General features: G+C 37.7%; 1 protein-coding gene across 6 annotated transcripts in view; it reads right to left on the bottom strand.

The window, feature by feature from the left end:
* Positions 1 to 21054, bottom strand: part of RERE (arginine-glutamic acid dipeptide repeats) — a 403675-nt gene that overhangs the window by 284473 nt on the left and 98148 nt on the right. The gene's annotated exons all lie outside the window — the stretch shown is intronic.

Below are 21054 nucleotides of genomic sequence, written 5' to 3'. Positions count from 1 at the left end.
GATCTAGATCTAAATGTATACAAATAAAAATAAGAATTCTATTTCATCAGTAAGCCACTCCCTTCTAATCAACTTTAATAGCTTTAAGTACAAGAACAAGAGTGCTTCAAGTCAGGGGCTTTATCTTTGACTCTCACCAAGACAAAAGATTACAATTCTTGAAAAAGATAGAGTGAGAGAGTCCCCTAGCAATCTAAGGCTTTATTCTTCCATTCTCTCGGCAACTTACACAACTTGACCTGAGGAAAAAAGAGCAAGAAAGCATTTTTCTCCACTATTTTCTCCACTGTTATCCAACACAGTCACACCTGCCAAGTTTTAGAATCACAGGTTCTATTACCTTACACCATCAGCACTCCTCCTTTGTAAATTCTCCTTTCCACACTGATACCCTCAGACTCACTCAGCGTAATATGCCATCACTCTAAAATCAGGGACTAGAGTCTCTGGCAGATAGGCCATATGTAATGACAGTCTGGGTAAAATCATACATCTATCCACTCACGGAGGATTTTTCCAGTCCTAAGCAACTGCTATGTGGGTATGTGGGAGGCTACACATTTTTCTTCATAATAAAAACAAATCCCCAATTCCTCCAAAGTTGATCAGTTACCTCTATATTTATAACACAAGATGAAAAGTAGAGTTCTGTTTTTCTACAAAGCTAGAGCTTTTAGGAGCATACGTTTTCAATCACTTATTTCTCAATGCTTGAAATATCTCAAAGCATCCCCCGAGTACTCAGCCATTCTATCTGCCCTTTGCCTTATTCACAGGCTGCTTATACATAAGGAGAGAGGCAAAGCAGGGAAGAACTCATGACTTTGGGTAGGGAATTTTAATAAAATTCCTCTCTAAAATTTGAACCACAAACATCTTTCCAAAATGCAATACTACAGTACTGGCTTTAAAACCATAATCAGGGGACATCTGTTTTCTGAGATGCATGGGGAGGGGTATGTTATAAGAAGGGCTTTAATGCACTGGAAGAATGCAGTCACAAGACACCAACACCCTTTTCACAGAGACTTGGGGGAAAGTAGGAAAGGTCAGATAAACTTGTTGAATGATGATCATTCTAGCTTTTTGGTCAATAAAGAACGAAGAAAAAAAACAAAAAACAAAAAAACCTTGAGTGTATGCATGAGTTGCATTTCTCTGGAGCACTGCCTTTTACCCTGCAAGTCCCAGGTATCAATGGTCTCTGAGGGGAATGGTCAGTCATCTGCCATGAGAGGAGGCCATAATGTGAGCATTCCTTCCCATTGAAAGAGTTTCTGAATCTGAGACAGCTAGCAAAAGGAGGATGGTGGTCTATAAAGCAAATTCTCCCCAGAGAATTCTGGCCTGAACACAAAGGTTTCCACACAAAATGTTTCCAGAAAGACTCTGACAACAGAAAGGAGCAACTCAAGAAAACAGACATATAGTCATACGGATGGAGGAACAAGAGGGAATAAGGAGGATGGAGGAGTCTGAAAAAATCTTAGATCTTGAGGCATGAGAATCAGAACTTCGACTTTAAGGTAAAAAGGAAAGAAAGACTATAAAATATAACATCCATTAAATAGCTCCTTGGGAGAAAGCACTAAGCCAGGATAAAAGGAAAAGAAAGAATTATACCACCTTAGTTCCCCACTGGGGTGTGAAAAACCTTACCAATTTACAAGCAAGAGAACAACAAACACCCTTTCAACGTTCACATCCAGCTCAGATTAGGAACTGCAAACACTATAACCCAGGAAAAGGACACAGGTAAATAAAAGAACAGGAGAAAAATGCAGTCGCTAATTGGGTCAATTCTGCAGGAATACATGTCAAGAAAACATAACCAAATGTCTTCTACAAATCATAAATACAGATGAAAATTTCCAATAGCTCAACCACCTGAGTGGAGGGCCAGAGAAAGGAAGTAGGAAAGCATTTTGAGAATTGAAATTTGAAAATTCATCATAAAATAATTATATGTACCAAGAGAAAGAAATGCTAAAAATGGGGAGGGAAGGTCCTTACTAACAAATTTCCCAGGCTTTTAAAATCATTTGTCTTTTCTAACTTACAAAAAAGCTAACAGAAACCATCCAGAAAGAAAAACAAACGGTGGGGAGGGGCAAAGCAGCAAGAAGAGATGCATAACCAACAACAAGCTACTCTCCTATCAAACAACTCTTACAATGGTGCAAGTACTTCCAAACCAAACCAGATAGAAATTCTAAGTAAAAGGAATAAATTATAAGGATCTCATAGAACGCTGTTCATATATTAAATTATTTATAGTAACCAGAGAGTCTTTTTTGAAAATAAGGTTTTGGAAGCCACATCTTACCTATCTTAAAAGATAAGATAGCTAGTTCTTTAGTTTAGCTAAGCTTTAATTTCTATTGCAAATATTTGACTTTAGAAGATCTAACACTGTGGCAAAGTGAAAATATTTGCTTAGCTTAATCATTCTCTATCTATTATTCTACTTCCCTTGTAAATATGAAATGTGAGATGAAACCTAAAATCATTAATGCCTAAATTCAGCAGCAGATTAAAATGTGCTATTAGGGGCCAGCCTGGTGGTGTAGTAATTAAGTTTGTGCACTCCGCGTCAGCAGCCCAGGGTTCGTGGGTTCAGATCCTAGGAGCAGACCTACACAGTGCTCATCAAGCCATGCTGTGGCAGCATCCTACATACAAAACATAGAGGCAGACTGTCACAGATGTTAGCTCAGGGCCAATCTTCCTCACCGAAAAAAAAAAAGAGTGCTATTAAAATTTGAGATTCTATAACATTTCAAGTTCTGCATCACAGACCTTCTGAAATTATGAAAAAATTAATTAGAATTCATCTATACTATAGACCAGCACAGACAGAAATTACTTGAAATACTCATATAAATACCACAGATTTTCAGAGATCTCATATAAAAATAAAGAAATACAGTCCATATTGGAATTTTAAGGGTAGCATTAAGAAAGTACAACAGGAACAGAAAGAGGAATCAAAACTGATTATCTTATAACCTAATATTCTTATTGAGACTGGGCAAATACAGCCACTCACCTTGGTTCTAGATTTGAGAAGTAGGCACTTAAGTACAAATTTCACACCAAAAATATTTTTGTATACTGTACTCTACTCTCATTTCAGCATCATCATGCAAAAGCCCTAATGAGACTTGGAGCTTATTTTGATCATAAGTCTCATTTACTCTGAATCTTAGCCTATTCTGGCCAAATAACAAAGACTTCTCTGCCTTCCTCACGCCTAGGCTGTCCTTTGTACTGTACCTCTGCCCTATCATGAGCTTCACGTGTGAAATGGGGACTTGTTCCTTTCTTTATACTGTAGGTTGTCTATAACAAAGTCAGGCTCTATATTCTTCATAACTTCATGACTAATAATTGCAAGTAAATTACATCTCACTTCCTTTATAACGTTTATGGAATACGATACAAGTTCTTCACATTTCAACATAAATCCTGCTACCAAAAGGAAAGCCCTTGAACTTGCTTCTTAAGCTACACAACCAGTTTCCATTCTGAGACACTATGAAAATTTTAAGTGGTTTTGGGTTTTTTTTTAAGAGAAACTTTCCTATATGCATTTCTGTTGTACTGACTTTAATAATCTGTTCAATTGAGAATGACTCATCATAAACATTCTCAAGATGATTGTGACCATGTCTTGCTTTATGAGTACATTTCCTGGTTTCACTACGCATTGACAATAAGCCTTCTCATGTACAGATGATGAAAACTAATGTTATCTACAAAACAAAGATAACAGCATACTAATTTACTAATGTCTCTATATCCAGGGATGTGAATCGTGTAATGATTAAGAAAAATAATATATAACCTAGATAGAGGTAAGTAATGATGTATATTTCACAGGTACACCAGCCTCAATCAGGTTTCATTAACCAAGCCTCTACTAGAAATGAAAAGTGATTCTTTCATGTACCTTAATTCAATCTAAAGAGCAACTGAGAATCTGTGTCTCAGAAAGCTAACAGATTGAAAAGTGACAAATAAAACCACTCGATGCTATGATTTGGTAGAATGAGCACTGGTGAAGCCCAGAGACACCAATCAGAAATTAGGCTCTATTATTTACCAACTCTGTGCCTTACTTTCTTCCCCTAAAAAACAAAGAAAGATGAATGGGACTCTAAAATTCTAAATGATTCACCAAACTTCAATTTAATAACATCATAAACCAAATGTCACAAATTACCAACATTTTAGGTGCTAAACGCATGTAGGACTAAAAACACCAAAGCATGAACATTCAAGTAGAAGGAGATGATGGGGGCCCACTGAAGCCAAGTGGCATGTTCCTACAACAGCCATTCCCAGGCATTCTACAACTCAATGACACCCATGTGGACCTCTGTGTCCTATGTTTTTCCTTTTCAACCCTCCTTCCAGGCTTGTTCTTCACTTTTTCCCTAATTCTCTGCTTGAGAGTGGCCCCAAAGGGCACTACTTAGATCTAATGATCCTACTAAGAACTAGAGATACTAAAGTGCTGAACGAGGCTAAGGGGAAAAAAACCTTTCCACCAACCTCCTCAGTGACATACAAACTCTATAAACTGTCTGCTGTAGACTGCCTCGGGGGAAACCAAGCCCCAGAGTTACTGATGCTACTTTTAACAGAATTACCAAAAAAGGTATAAGACAGGAAATACTCATTTACAGCAGAAAACAAAAACAAAACGTACTTAGCTATCTGACTTTGTTTAAAAAAAAAAGAAAAACCACAACTACAACTCCACAGGGCTACCAAACCTAACCTAATTTAAAAACAAACGAGTTTACTCCATAGGCCTTCCTTCAAAGCTAGGTTAATAATACTATTCAACAGGTTTACAAATGCCAGTTTTATACAGTTGGCTCTAGAGGATCTTAGTAATAAAAGAAAGATACTAAATAATATTTCCATTTAGAGGCATGCTAAAGGATGACATAAATTGCTCATGGCTCAAAGAATGCCAAAAACCTTCATTTTAAAGCATACTTCAGCAACCAAATACATTCTCAAGGACTCAATCAATCTACCAAATAATACATTAGGCATATTAAAACTTCACCCTCTTTAATTATAGACAAGTTTACTACAGAATCCAGTGTCATCAAGCCAGTGTCACTAAACATGGGATCACCTCTCATTTAAAAAATGTCCTGGGCATAAACAAAAAGTCCTTCCATTCTTTCACATAATAGAATTAATGCTAAAATGCATAAGCTTATGGAATCATTTGTCAAATTGTTATATTAGCACAAAGTGTTAGACTAATAGCAAAAAAAAAAAAACCCAATATATTTCAATAGGAATTAAAAATACAAACATGCATGATGAATTAAACAATAATCAAGTTCAAAAGTACTTAGTTAAATAATCATTGTGGCTCCTGCGGAGGACAATTAAGATCAAGCACAAGCTTCTGCCCTCCAGTCCCACCCTCCCATTATGACAAGGTCCATACATCACTGCCATCTTGCCTCCTTCAAGGCTATAAATACAGAAGACAAACAGGTCACCTTCAGAAGCTAAATACACCAAAGCTGGATTAGAAACCCATTTATTAGCCCCACTAGCCTCCTGAGTGCCAATACATAATCCATAGGTGCCTTTAATTTAAGCAATCAGTTTCCAATTAACTAATCCTCTTCGGATCCCAACTGATAAATTAAAGAACTACAAATTTAGCTTATTAGTGTCTGAGTAAATTTTCACCTACTGCTTGTATAATTGTGAAAACCGGAATAAATTTTCCATCAATTTTTTTTCAAATAAATGTTAAAGAAGTTAAAGGAAATTGAAGTTAATTATAAGAGTACCTGAACACTACATGTCAATATATAAGACTTGACTTTAATCTTTGAAGAGAAGGTATCAGAGGATGAAAAGGAGAAAAACTCACATGATCCAACCAGGTCATCTACTAATAGCAAAAAAAAAAGGTTTCTTTTTCCTATGTCTTCAGATTTGGCACAAATCATATGAATTAATGTAATTATAATCTGTTCTCAGTCAAATTTATCCACCATTTGATAAGTAAAATGGTTTATTTATCCAAAGAACATTAATTTCAACAAGTAAAATTAATCCTAACACTGTCACTAGACCAAGCTTCTGCTTCCTTGTGTTTTTGTAGTCAATGCTGGAATTGATTTTTTTTCTTTTTAACATACCACCTTACACCCATTAGAATGACAAAAATAACTAAAACTAATAGTAACAAATGTTGGAGAGGTTGTGGAGAAAAAGGAACCCTCATACACTGCTGGTGGGAATGCAAACTGGTGCAGCCACTATGGAAAACAGTGTGGAGATTCCTCAAAAAATTAAAAATAGAACTACCATACGACCCAGCTATCCCACTACTGGGTATCTATCCAAAGAGCTTGAAGTCAGCAATTCCAAAAGTCCCACGCACCCCAATGTTCACTGCAGCATTATTTACAATAGCCAAGATGCGAAAGCAACTTAAGTGCCCATTAACAGATGACTGGATAAAGAAGATGCAGTATATATACACAATGGAATACTACTCAGCCGTAAAAAGGAAGAAAATCATCCCATTTGCAACAACATGGATTGACCTTGAGGGAATCATGCTAAGTGAAATAAGCCAGATAGAGAAGGACAATCTCTGTATGACTCCACTCATATGAGGAATTTAAAAATGTGGACAAAGAGAACAGATTAGTGGCTACCAGGGGAAAGGTGAGGTGGGGGGTGGGCACAAAGGGTGAAGGGGTGCACCTACAACATGACTGACAAACATTAATGTACAACTGAAATTTCACAAGACTGTAACCCATGATTAACTCTATAAAAATTAAAAAAAAAAAAAAAAGCAGATACTGGGGCTGGCCCGGTGGCGCAGCGGTTAAGTGTGCACGTTCCACTTTGGCAGCCCGGGGTTTGCCAGTTCGGGTCCCAGCTGCGGACACAGCACAGCTTGGCAAGCCATGCTGTGGTAGGCGTCCCACCTATAAAGCAGAGGAAGATGGGCACGGATGTTAGCTCAGGGCCAGCCTTCCTCAGCAAAAAGAGGAGGACTGGCAGCAGATGTTAGCTCAGGGCTAATCTTTCTCAAAGAAAAAAGAAAGCAGATACCGAACACTCTCTCCCTGACACCTTTATTTTAAAACTCAAACCCTGGGAGACCAAACTAACAATCCCCTGATAAACTGAAAAACTGAAATCAGATTAAATTTTTCATGTCAAAGATATATTATTGGAAAAAGTCCAGTGAAATTATCTTGCCTCTTAGAACAATTCTCCTAATACATCCCGACACAAAGAAGAATTAGATATATTTAGATATGATCAAAACCAACCTTCTAAAGATCCACTCTAAGGTCAAGTCATTTACTCAAATTAACCACATTCAATGAATAAGGTTCCTCTCCCTCCCTCTCTCTACCTCTACACACTCAATCACATTTGGTCTATAGAAATCTCTCTCCCAAGGGTCTACTTTTGCTGTCTTTCTCATCTATTCCATAAGTCTGGAGGCTGTGATGTAGTGAAGATAGCATCAGGCAAGGAAATCAAGCTAGGTATTGAGGGGCAGTGAGTAAGGCAACTTGACCTCTCAGCTATTTTCTCCCCTGTTAAATGGGATTACAGTGCTACCTCAAGAGATTATGCTGAGGATTAAGTTGAGAGTATCCTAGTGCTAAGCAAAAGACAGACGATTATTATCAGACTTGTAAACCAACGACTGTATCTCTATCTTTATAGCTCATCACAGAACTACCACATACTAAACTTTTTGTAAATGACTATTAAAAACAAATCCTGCATTAACGCACTAGATGCATAAAGGAAACTCAATTAGTTAAAAAGTAGAAACTTCAGGAAAACTCCTCCTCCTTTCCCCACCTACCAAATACCAACCAACTTTTTCACTGATCAACTGGGTTGTCTTGGTATGGTCTGATCACAATCTGGTTCCCTTTACAACACAACCGCACTAAATTAGACTAAACAGGATTGTTCCGCTGCCTTGCTGGTTCCAAAAAAAAGAGAAACATTAGTGCAAGTTCCTTTGATCTCTCTGTCCTGTAAACTATCAAAACACAATTTGAAAGAGTTTCAGGGGCAAGAAACCTAATAACTTACTGGTAGATAGCAAACGTAACTGCCACCTTAACTCCAGTATGGAGACAGCTCCCTCTGTCCTTACGATGCTGTGTGACCTGATCAGCATTTACGGAGGAGACGCCATTGAGTCCGTGTCTCTCAAAAACCCTACATTTCAAGTTTGGATTTTAAGAGGGCTAATTTGATCCTCCCAGAAAGCAATTTTTAAGTATACATTTCCTGATTCAATAGTTTACCCACTACACTTAGAAAGGCTTTCTAAAAAAATACTTTGTTTGCTAAGTACATGGCAATTAAAATATTTTTAAAATCAAAGTTTCAATAACAAATATTTTTATTCCTTACTTTGAAAGCTAAAACCATATGTCCAAGTATCAAGCAATAAAATACTAATGGTTCTAGAGAGTCCACAATGAAAAAGTTATTAAATTAAAATGAATTAAATAATGGACATTGACTTCATTAGTACACAACTGTTTAGAATTTTCATCAATGTTCAAAAATGAAACTGCTTTAACAGTGCCAGATGAAACTAAGTAACTCAAGATTGCTCTAGTCTACCTCTGGCATTCCAGGTGGTACAATTTATACACCAAAGAAAAGAGCTGACAAGTAAAATCCTACTAGTTGAAGAAGTTAAAAAATAAACACTCCACATGTGTGGTGTAGGGGAAAACATCAGAAGTTCCACTTGAGCATGTTAAGTTTTAGATGCTCATTAGACATCCAAGTGGAGATGTGAAGAAGGCAGCCAAGTAGGTGTGGACTAGAGATAAAATTTTTAGTTATATTCATTTAGCTAATTTTTAAAGCTATGAGTCCCAGGCCATGGCGTAGAAATTCAACAAATATTTATCAGATACCTATTTATGTGCCAGTTACTGTTCTACATGCGGGGGACACATCAGTTAAAAATCCCTGCCCTTCAGGACTTTACAATCTAGTGGAAGGAACAAGACAATAAGCCATGAAAATTGATAGTATGTGAGAAGACGAAGCCGTAGGGGGAAAACAGAACAGGGTAAGGGGAACTGGAGTAGAGACCAAGGGTCAAGGTGAGCCTCACTGAGACCTGAAAGTGAGGCCACACAGATACCTCGGGAAATACATCCCAGGCAAAGGGAATATGCAGTGCAGAGGATTCAGTAATCTTCACAAGAACAGCTTCCCTGAAACGATGGGTGATGGATTCGAGAGAGGAGAGAACTGGAGACCTTAAGTACAGAAAACTCTTATTGAGATGTTTTGCTATAAAGGGGAGCCAAGAAATAAGCAATAGCTAGCAAGCAAAGTAGGGTCAGAAAGGGGGGTTTTGGTTTTGTATTTGTTTTAAGATGCATTTGTTTTAAGATTGTTTTAAGTATGTATGTATGATGTTGGGAAGGATCCAGTAGAATCTGAAATATTAATGATATGAGACAGAAAACTACCATGTGACAGGGCAGGGGGTGGCATCTCAGAGTGGCAGGATGGGCTGGACCTGCCTTGGAGAGCCAAGAACAACCACTCTATCTACACACAGCCAGGAGGGCAGAGTCTGAGCAGCAAGGTAGGTCAATGTGGCAGTGGGAGTCTGTGGAAGTTCTCTTCTGACTACTCTGACTTTTCTTACTGAAGCAGGAAGCCCAGCATGAAGCCAGGGAGGAAGTATAAAGGGAGAAAGTATGAAAGAGTCATCTAGGAAACTAGGCAAGTGAATGGACTACGAAAATAAAATATGATTGCCCAGCAGCCTTAAAGGCCCACCTGAATTTTATGAACAAGCTGAGAATCAACACTGAGAAATTTCCCTAATCTGAGACCCATAAATGCTGGCTACCTTTCAATTAGCAAATGAAAAATTCTTTAACACAAACTGCTGAAAATGGCAAACATCTAACATATTTTGAGTACACAAAATGAAAAAACAATGCTCTGGGAAAGTTGCAAATTCTCAAGATAATATACTGAAAGAGACTACATCCTATTTTCACACCATATTCATAATTGCTTTATCATACCTTGAAGGAAGTCATCAGCCTCTGAAGGATTTAATAACCCCAGGCTGAAGTTAACTCCCCTATGTCAGACCACTATAAACAAAACGTGGACTTGAATACCTTAAGCCAACCATAGACTTAATAGTAAAGCATATAGTTAAGTTACATTATTACTCATAGAAGTACAAATTTAGGGGCCGGCCCCATAGCCAAATGGTTAAGTCCGCGCACACTGCTTCGGCGGCCCAGGGTTTCGCCGGTTCAGATCCCGGGCGTGGACGTGGCACCACTCATCAGCCCGTGCTGAGGCAGCGTCCCACATGCTACAACTAGAAGGACCCACAATTAATAATATACAGCTATGTACTGGGGGGCTTTGGGGAGAAGACAAAGAAGGAAAAAAAAGGAAAAAGATTGGCAACAGATGTTAGCTCAGGTGCCAATCTTAAAAAAATAAAAGACATACTCAAATCACCGTGACTAAAATGAGTATCAATCTTTTGACTGTGGATAGCTCCAAATAACTTCTACATTCTGGACACTCATCAGCAAAACTAAAATGGAAAACCAATACCTGCACCAAAATAAAAGGATAAAACGTCCTAAGTACTAATTCAGGTATATCACATTTCTTAGAGTTATGATACTTCACAGAAATTTTATACTTCACATCTAACCATCGGGCCAAAGAATTCATAAATTCTATTTTCTCCCTGAGACAGGAAAGACAAATTCAACAATTTCACCACTTACGTTTCAGTTCCCATGTCGAAATGTAAAAACTGAGAGATTTCTCCACTTTGAAAATAATATCCCTACAAAGACTAAAAATAAAGGTGATGTTCTTCTAAGTGAAAGGATTAGAAGACTGAACTGACAATGTTAAGGTGTTCATGGAAAAAACAATGGATATAGAAGTCAGAAAACAGAAGAGGCTTAGCCACTTCCAAAATGGAAACTGTGATTGTAGGCAATTCAATTAGCTTCTCTAATTTTGTAACCTAAGAAGCCAGCATCTGCTCTGCCTCTTTCATAAAGTAGCTGTGAGGACCAAACCAGAAGTCAGGGAAGGCTGTTCATCAGCAGGCGTAAAGCCTTCTGCAAAGTGAAGCATAATCCCCACTTCACTCTCAAAAAGCTCCATCTCTGTGATGAGCTATTGATCACCTTCTACTCTGCATGTATGAAATTTACTCTCTGTTATTAGTCCTGCTCAGGCTACTACAACAGAATACAATAGATAGAGTGGCTTAAACAGCAGGAATTTATTTCCCATAGCTCTGGGGGCTAGAAAGTCCAAAACCAAGGTTCCAGCCAATTCGGTTCCCTGCCTTCTTCTCACTGTGTCCTTACAAGAGAGAGCAAGCTGTCGTCCCTTTCTCTTCTCATAAAGACACCATTCTCACGGTGGGGCCCCACCCTGGTGACCTCATCTAAACCTAACTACCTCCCAAAGGCCTCACTTCCAAATACCAAAACACTGGGGGTTAGAGCTTCAATATATGAATTTTGGGGAAAACAATTCAGACCATAGCACTCTCCTACATAACTTCTTTAATGAATATCTTCAGGCAGAAATTAAACCTTTGTATAAAAAAAAATAAGCAGAGGAAAGGGGAGATTTAAAGGATGGCTTACTTTTAAAATGGCTTACTTACGGCAGCTTACTGAGATTCACACAGCATAAAATAAAATTTAAAATAGATGAGGAAACTGGGATGATAACAATAGGTAAGATTTATTCAGCATTTACCTGTACCAGGTACTGCTCTAAGAGCTTTCCATTTTACCCTTATATTTGCCACACAAAGTAGGAATGATTTACAGAAGATGACTCTGAGCACACAGGGGTGAAACAGGTTTCCTGAGGTCACACACGGCAAGTCTCCCTGGTCATGAGGCTACAGAGCCTGTAGTCTTACTATATTATATTGCTTCTCTTTCCCTTGGGACAAAGGAAAATTGCAGAGGGAAAGGGGACTGAAAAGATGAAACCATGAATGAGGTATTAAGTTCATTTTACACCTTTTATTAGATGTAGCCAAAATTTTATAAGCAAATAGCTCAAAGGAAACTTGATCAGTCACAGGATTCTAAATCCATAAGCTAAAAACAAACCACAGTCTCAGGAGGTCAGTTCTTTCTGCTAAGAGCTAAAAGTTTCTCCTCTGGGTCCTCATAAAGACAGTCTGCCATGGAGAATAGCAGCCTCAGGAACCCCTGGATAAACCATTCAGGACACACAAACACAGCAAGCTCCAACAGGCTCCACAGAAATCAACGGCCTCACACCACACTATTCAAGGAAAGCAAATCTGCCAAAAATAAGAAATGCGAAAGTCTGGATTGTTTATTTGCCTAAACAGAGATTTAGGGCTCGCTAGAACAGGAGTTCTTAATGAGAGGTCCACGGATGGGCTTCAGGGCTTCTTTAAACTACCTGCATTGGGGCTGGCCCCGTGGCCGAGTAGTTAAGTTCTCACGCTCCACTGCAGGTGGCCCAGTGTTTCGTCAGTTCGAATCCTGGGCGAGGACATGGCACTGCTCATCAAACCACGAGGAGGCGGCATCCCACATGCCCCAACTAGAAGGACCCACAACTAAGAATATACAACTATGTACCGGAGGGGCTTTGGGGAGAAAAAGGAAAAAAATAAAATCTTAAAAAAAAATAAAAAATAAAAAAATAAACTACCTGCAATTGAGTACTGTGGACATGTAGGCCAAACATTCACAAACTCTGCTCGGAGGGGAAAAATTATAGCTTGCACTAACATTCAATGAAGTCCCTAATAAAGTTAAGGGCTGGCCCAATGGCATAGTGGTTAAGTCACACACTCCACTTAGGGGGCCCCGGGTTCACGTTCAGATCCCAGGAATGGATCTACACACACTTACCAAGCCATGCTGTAGCAGGGTCCCACATACAAAATAAAGGAAGATTGGCACAGATATTAGCTCAGCAACAATCTTCCTCAAGGAAAAAGAGGAAGACTGGCAACAGATGTTAGCTCAGGGCCAATCTTCCACACCAAAAAATTAAAAAATAATAAAAAAATAAAGTTAAGAACCCCTGACAGAGGAATTAATGAAGTGCATAACCACCAGAGAGCCTGTCCAAATCATCGTCACAACCAAGGCTTTGGGTAGGTATAGAGTGCAGTTAAGTTGGCATTAAATTCTAATAAGTAACCAGATATATGCAAAGTCAAAAATGCTCTAAATAAGCATAGCTGGGAAGTAATTCTAGCTTCATCTTAGAAGTGAAGTGCACAATATCTGCCCTATAGTAAGCCCTCGAATATTCACTGCTGCAATTATTATTAGATACATTATAACTCCAACGACAGGATCAAATCTTCCTCACTTCTGAGTGCCTTGACCATTCAATAAAAGGTTTCACAATAAAAAAATTAATACAAATCTTTGCATCTATAAATATCCAGCAAATAAGGACCTTTGGTAGAATGAGTTTATTTCAAAAGCTTCATCCTTTTCCCTTTATAAAATGAAATCTTTTGCAAAATGAGGAACACAGAGTAACTGAGGGTAAATAACACTTATATGAAACCACTAAAAAATTAATACTACTACAGTTCACATGAACCATAACCTAACATTATTGTACCAGAATTACGCCCATTTAAAAAAAAAGTGTAATCAGATTGTTTTATTCCTAAATTTACACCTTTATGCCTTTCTTCTACGGGATTGAGAACGAGGTACATGTAATATATATTTATGGTCTTCATTTCTCCTTTCTATGGGAAATAGGATAGAAAATCAAAACCACAACATACCTGATACCAGAAATTAGTAGTTATTTTAAAATTTTTTAAATAAAAAGGGCTAAAATCCAAAATAATGACAACACCAAATGTCAGCAAGAATATGGAGCAACAAGAACTCTCATTCATTGCTGTTGGAAATGCAAAATGGTACAGAAACTTTAGAAGACAGTATGGCAGTTTCTTAGAAAACTAAACATATCTTCCTATATGATCAGAAATCATACTTTTTGGTGTTTATGCAAATGAGTTAAAAACTTATCTCCAGGGGCTGGCCCCGTGTCCGAGTGGTTAAGTTCGCGCGCTCCGCTGCAGGTGGCCCAGTGCTTCGTTAGTTCGAATCCTGGGTGCAGACATGGCACTGCTCATCAGACCACGCTGAGGCAGCGTCCCACATGCCACAACTAGAAGAACCCACAACGAAGAATACACAACTATGTACCGGGGGGCTTTGGGGAGAAAAAGGAAAAAATAAAATCTTTAAAAAAAAAAAAAAAAACTTATCTCCATACAAAACTTACAGACAACTGTTTATAGCAGCTTTATTCATAAATGCCAAAACTTGGAAGAACAAATATGTACTTCAACAGGTGAATGGATAAATAAATACAGTACATCTAAACAATGTACAAAATATTATCAGTGATAAAAGGAAGCTATCAAGCCACAAAGCAACATGGAGGACCCTTAAATGCATATTGCTAAGTGAAAGAAGCCAATCTGAAAAATCTACATACCCTATGATTTCAACCATATGACATGTAAAAGAGTCAAAATTAGACAGACAGTATGAAGATCAGTGGTTGCAAGGGGCTTGGGGGAAGGGAGGGAGGAATGAATAGGAGGAGCACAGGGTATATTTAGAGCAGTGAAACTATTCTGTGTGACACAGTAATGGTGGATACATATTATTAAACACTTGTCAAAATCTATAGAAGATACTACACAAAGACTGAACCCTAACGTAAATGTTACTAACAGGAGAATCTGGGTGGGAGGGGGCATATAAGAACTCTGTACTTTCCACTCAATTTATCTATAAAACTAAAACCAAGATTAAAGTCTATTAATTTAATTAATTTATTAAATAGCGGTTTTAAATTTTTTTAATGTTTTAATGTATCACATACAATGAAATATCACTTATCCAATAATTAAATGTTTATGCAATCAACTTAAACCTGTTGGCAAAACTGAAGATAATTTTTCCCAAAAAAGCCACCTGCTTTAGACATTACATGTTTTCAGCACTTTTTGTTCTTCCTTTCCGTTTGAAGATCAAAATTCAAACTGCTCCTGCCCCCAGCACACTTAAGAGTGAATACTAATTGCTACCCTTCCTTCCATGAACATCTAACATGTTTAAAAAAAAAAAACATAAGGGTGAACATTCCACTACTGAACATTTCCCCTTACCTCTTCAATGTAAGAATTATGCTGTGCGGAAAGAGCAAAGTGCCTATGAAAGAAGGGATTGCCTAGGTAGGTGGTCAAAGAACATACAGATAGGTAAAAACTCTTTTGCATAATTTTCCTAATTATTAAAATATCCACACACAAAAAGGGCAACAGTAAGAACTAAATTACTTAAAACCAAAAGAAGAAAATAATCGTTCAAAAGATAAACGCTTTTCTATAAAATTTTAATCAATGAATAAATAAATGCACATCTTTCTTACTGCCCTCTTCACATATTTAAAAGTCCTAGTTAGGGGCTGGCCCCGTGGCGAAGTGGTTAAGCTTGCACATTCCGCTTTGGGGGCCCAGGGTTCATGGCTTCGGGTCCTGGGCATGGAGCTACACACCACTTGTCAAGCCATGCTGTAGCCATGTACCATTTACAAAATAGAGGAAGACTGGCACAGATGTTAACTCAGTGACAATCTTTCTCAAGCAAAAAGAGGAAGAGTGGCAACAGATGTTAGCTCAGGGTCAATCTTCCTCACCAAAAAACAAATCCTAGATAATGTTTCAAACTATTTTCCTATATTTTACACTTAATTTGTGCAAACTTTTACTAAGGAAATAAACAGTAGTATGTGTGACCAAAAAAATTAAGATTTAGTAATTTGAGTCCTTCCAAAAGAACTTTTATTAAATCTTCATAAGAGAAAAAAGAAGACTGGGGAGTAAATTTGAGTATTCAAAGGTTTTAGTCTTGTTTTTTATTTTTTGATTATACTGACAAACACAACACTCACCACATAATATTATATATGTGTAAGACATCATCTCCATATATTTAATACCTTAAAAATGTTTAAAAAGATAAAAAGTTAGTAAAACAACAAAAGCCATTTTTAAAGATAATCAAGAGCCATTCTCCAATCTCACTCCTAAGAGATCACAAAAAAGAACCTGGTTATCTGCTTGTGTATTGTGAGCACTCTGATTGTCGTGCAAAGCATAAACTGACCCAAACAAGAAATCTTGAAAGCAATGCAAAAGGAACTAAGCGATTTCAACGGGCATTTTACTAAAGCCATACAAGTCACTACTGCTGTTGAGGTTCAAAAGCAGCAGAGACTTGAATATACCACTGTTTCTAACCAGCTACTTCTAAATTATTAGTAGATAATCTGGTGAGCTTGCGGTAAACACAGCTGTAACACAACAGCACACACCATCTGGAGGCTTTTGACTTAAGCAATTTTTCAAATGCACAGTATATTCACTCTATTTTGTTCCTTTGAAGCCCAACAGTCACATATAAACTGAACCTTTTCTAAAACCACAACTACAAAAGCTCACTGACTGTGGAAAACAAGACATGAGAAACAGATCTAACTGTTCATCTTTAGAACCAAGTGATTATTTCAAATCTTTATTGGCATAAATAATTTTATAAGGGATCTCCCATGCTTACCTACCATATTCTTAAAAACTCTTCATAAGGAACTTCTGATTAATCCTCTAAAATTACAATGTTTTCTACTTTCTAAAGTGATTTATATCCATTACCTCATTTTATCCCAAAAACTTGAACGAAACAGTCATATTAATCATCATAAAATCCTACCTACAGAATGCCACTGCCATTAACCTCTTAATGCATCAACCAGTTAATGCTATTAACCTGCAGCCTTTTCTAGCTATCTTCTATCATTCCTTCTCTTACAGCCAAACTTTTCAACATTTTCTTACCAACTGCAAACTACCTTATACACATCAATGCCCATCCTCCAACTCCTGGCGTCCTTTGCTTTCACCAAATTCTCAGGTATCCACTGACTCCTGATTAAATAAATGGCACTTTCTTTGAATAGCGTTTTCTCAGTTCTCATTCTCTAGTCCCATACCTAGAACATGTGATTGTACTGTCACCCCACTTTGAAGCGCTCTCCTCCCTTTATCCCCTTTATATTGTTGTACCTTTGAGACCTCTTTCTCTAGTCATTCTTACACTTCCTCCTCTTGTGAGAATATTGGCTTTTCTTTTCCAATAACTACACGTATCCAAGTATTACCTCATAGCATTAGCTCCTTCTGTTTGAGATACAGCGAGTGCCCTCTGGTTAACACTAACAAATCTCAAAGCCATGTGGGCCACAGCTGCCGGCGGGGTGGGGGGGGGGGGGGGGGGGTGGAGGGCCGAAATGGATGAACACCAGGGGAGGCCTTTTTGCAAGGGTCAACGATGAGAGGTGGTCAAGTTAAAACAGGGGGTGAGGTTCTGGCTTGGAATCCTGACCTCACCACTCACTAGCTGTGGGGCCTTGGTCAAATTGCTTAACCTCTCTAAACCTGTTTCCTCGCTTATACCTCAGAGGCATTTAAACCTGCAAGGATTAAATAATTCATGCAAAGAGAGAACACTAGTAAGGAAATGAAATCATTCATAATCCTACCATCCAGAGATTAGCACTATTAATGTTTGGTATATTTCTTTCTAACCTTTTCCCTTAGCCTCTGTTGGTAAATGTGGGTGCACACATAATAGGAATCATAGAATATAAATAGTTTGGTGTCTACAGTTTTTTCCAGTGAGCTTTACAATAGGATATTTTTTATATCATGATGATTTTTAATGGCTGTATAATATTTCCTTTTATGGATGGGCCATGATTCAACATTCCCCTCCTACTGTTGGGTGTTTAAACCGACAAATCACTATCTTTAATTTCTTTTCTGTTCTATTTTTCTTTCTCAGAAAAAGTCTCTTCCTCCTCCTCTATTTCACCTTTGAGCCAAATATTGTTAACAATGACTAACAAATCGTCTAGCAGTGTGAGAAACACATTTTATCAAGGAAGAAGAAAATAATGGCTTAAAAAGTGATGATAAACTTCCCATATTAAACATCTAAAAATCACTGGCATGCCCAGAAGTTATCTTTGGAAATTTCGCAAATCATCATGCTTCTTTCAATTTGTTTTGTCTTCCTCCACTGGAATATAAATGCTGTGAGGACAGGGACGTCTTTTTTTTTTTTTTTTTTTTATCTTCAGCAAGTAAAACAGTACCTAGAGCATAATTAGTGTTCACTATATTAAGTATTAGCTGTTATTACGTGCCAGGCACATTTCTAAGAATTTTGCACACCCTCTGAGGTAGATTTGTCCTTTTCCTCACAATCACAAAGAGGCTAAATAACTTATCTTGGGTCTCACAGTGAGTAAGCGGTGGAACTAGGAATACAATTCAGGAGTCTGTTATTTACCACCAAGCTATACTGAACAAACTGATTAATTACACCAGCAGAGTTCCATGCGATAGCATTAAAAACTGAGTACAATTATGCTGATTTTTTTCTTGCTAATTAAATGTCAACACTATTGTTTTTCATTACAAATATGTAAGTATGTCAACTATATCAAGGATTAAATAGATTTTGGAGGGCATGCCTGTGACCCTAATCACCATTAATATTTGGAATCAAAAAATATGGCCTTAGAAAAAAGAAATACAAATGAAATTTGGAAACAATCTGTTTAGATCTAGGACACTTACTTCCCTCTATTGTTCTTGGATTCAGCAGTCTCTGCTGTCAATCTAAATGTTTTGATTTAATTAGAGAAAAAAATTTCTAGATAAGTTACATTGAAATCACATTTTCCAGAAAATGCTGCACTCCCTTTCCTCATTCCAGGATATTTTAGGAAGGCCCACTTCTCCAATGAGTTAAAAAGTATCTCATCCCAGACGAACTTCCCTTTCTCTCCCCTCCCCCAAAGCAGTGCCCAACACTACCCCTACCAGTGCCCCCAAAATTACATCCTCATGTTCTTCTATCAATAAACTGGGCCTCTGAAAAAGGCATCACATTAGCTCTAGGTATAAACAGATTCAGTCAATTTTAGTTTTGACTTTTGTTCCTTTTTTAAAAATGTAGTGGACAGCCTTAGAAGCCTGTGGTGGTTATCTCCTCAAGACAAAGGCAGACAGTAAGGAGACCAGATCATTGATAAAAAGCATCATTCATATCATAATCTGTTTTACAGCCTGAAAAGCCTGACTTTGCCATAGGCTCATATTCAAAGACTCAACGCTACTCAATCTTAAGGTAAATACTTTTCAATAACTTGGGGCCAAAAACACATTTTAAAATTTAAAGGTGGCTACACAGGTCCCTGAACAGAGACATTTCTAAACCCTTCTATTAATCATCCAGCCCATGGCCAAACTCCTGTTAGTCAACGGCTCTCTCAGTCCCTTAGTCCCTTTGGTACAGTGTAACAAGAGGTAAGAGACACGGGGAAACATTTTAGCCATGTTATCTCCACTGAGCTAATATTTATTCCTGTTTGAGTTTTACAACCTAATCCTAGAATAACAAAGAACCAGTTAAAAAAAAAAAAAAACTGGCTTCCTATGTCATTACAAAATGGATGGCTCCACTGGCTACTCAGACTACACAATAGCAAGCAAAAACCTTTGACCTTAGAAAAGCATAGTAAATGTAATACCTACCAATAAATTACACGGTTTACCAATTTTCTCTAAACCAAAAATATCTCTCTCACAAGGAAACTATTACATGAGTAAACAAAAGCTTGTCTTGTTTTATCATTTGCTTAAAATGATAAGCACGGTGGTGGTAGGAAGGGGATTAAGAAACACAGCCAGACAAGTCCATAAAACCTCTAGTGTAAGATAAAACTACCCTGCAAGAGCAGCCAATACATTCTGACCTAACAGCTGTACACAGTTGCACTAATTAAAATGAAAGCTAGTCTGCATAACACAGGCAATTCACTGAACCTTACCGACAAGTTGATGGGGTTCACCATCACACAACCACCACCACTCCCCACCCCCGCAGACCTATAGTGTAAACAATAAATTGGCACACAGCTGAAGGTACCTGAATTTGAAAATATATATATGCATTCAAGTATTTCAGAAATAATCACAACCATGTAGACTGGAACATATTCTATAGAAACACAAGCTATAAAACCTGTACACACACAAAGGAAGTGGTACAGCTACATTACATCAGCTCTCGCCTCAATTCATAAATGCAAAACCACAAAACAAGACAAAAATCTAAATGGCCTTTTCTGGAAACCTTCTTATTAGGGTGAATGAATGTAGGTTAAGTCTTTAAATATGTTACTGAACGGGATTCGTTGATACATCACTTTCAACAGCCACGGGGAGGGAAAAAGTGTAATCTTAGTCAATTCTATCATGCAACCAGATCAAATAACACTGCAAGCAAAGCCTGCCAAGCGCCAGGGCCTGCCAGAGTACAATGAGCACTCAAGTGCTCTGGACTGAAAACTACCTTTCACTGGTCCCAGAGATCTTTATAAAATAGTTTAAACACTACTAAATCACAGAGTTGGAAAAAAACAAATACAAGCTGCTCCCACACTATTGTGAAGTTGCTGTTAAGCCTCTAAAATGTCTTCCTTGTGTTATTTTACTAGGCAATGTAAATATTCAGAAAGGCAATTGCCTTTTAGAGACCAAATCTAACACACGCATAAAAATGTAGAGTTGGTTGTGCATCTGGAAATAATTGTCCACAGATCAACAGGCTTACATGAGATATTGTTCCCGTCTGTAAGATTTCAAATCATGTCTACTTTAAATTTAGAGTTTCTAGAGAGAAAAAAAGAAGGAAAAAAAAAACGGAACTCAATATAGTACTTTTGGCACAGAATTTTAAGGACTTTGTCAACTCTGTTCTCAACTTTTACTTAGTGTCTCAATCTTAAAGCCCACAG

This window comes from Equus asinus, chromosome 5 (genome assembly GCF_041296235.1).
Source record: "Equus asinus isolate D_3611 breed Donkey chromosome 5, EquAss-T2T_v2, whole genome shotgun sequence".
Lineage (NCBI taxonomy): Eukaryota > Metazoa > Chordata > Mammalia > Perissodactyla > Equidae > Equus > Equus asinus.
This window is presented reverse-complemented; position numbering and strand designations above follow the sequence as displayed.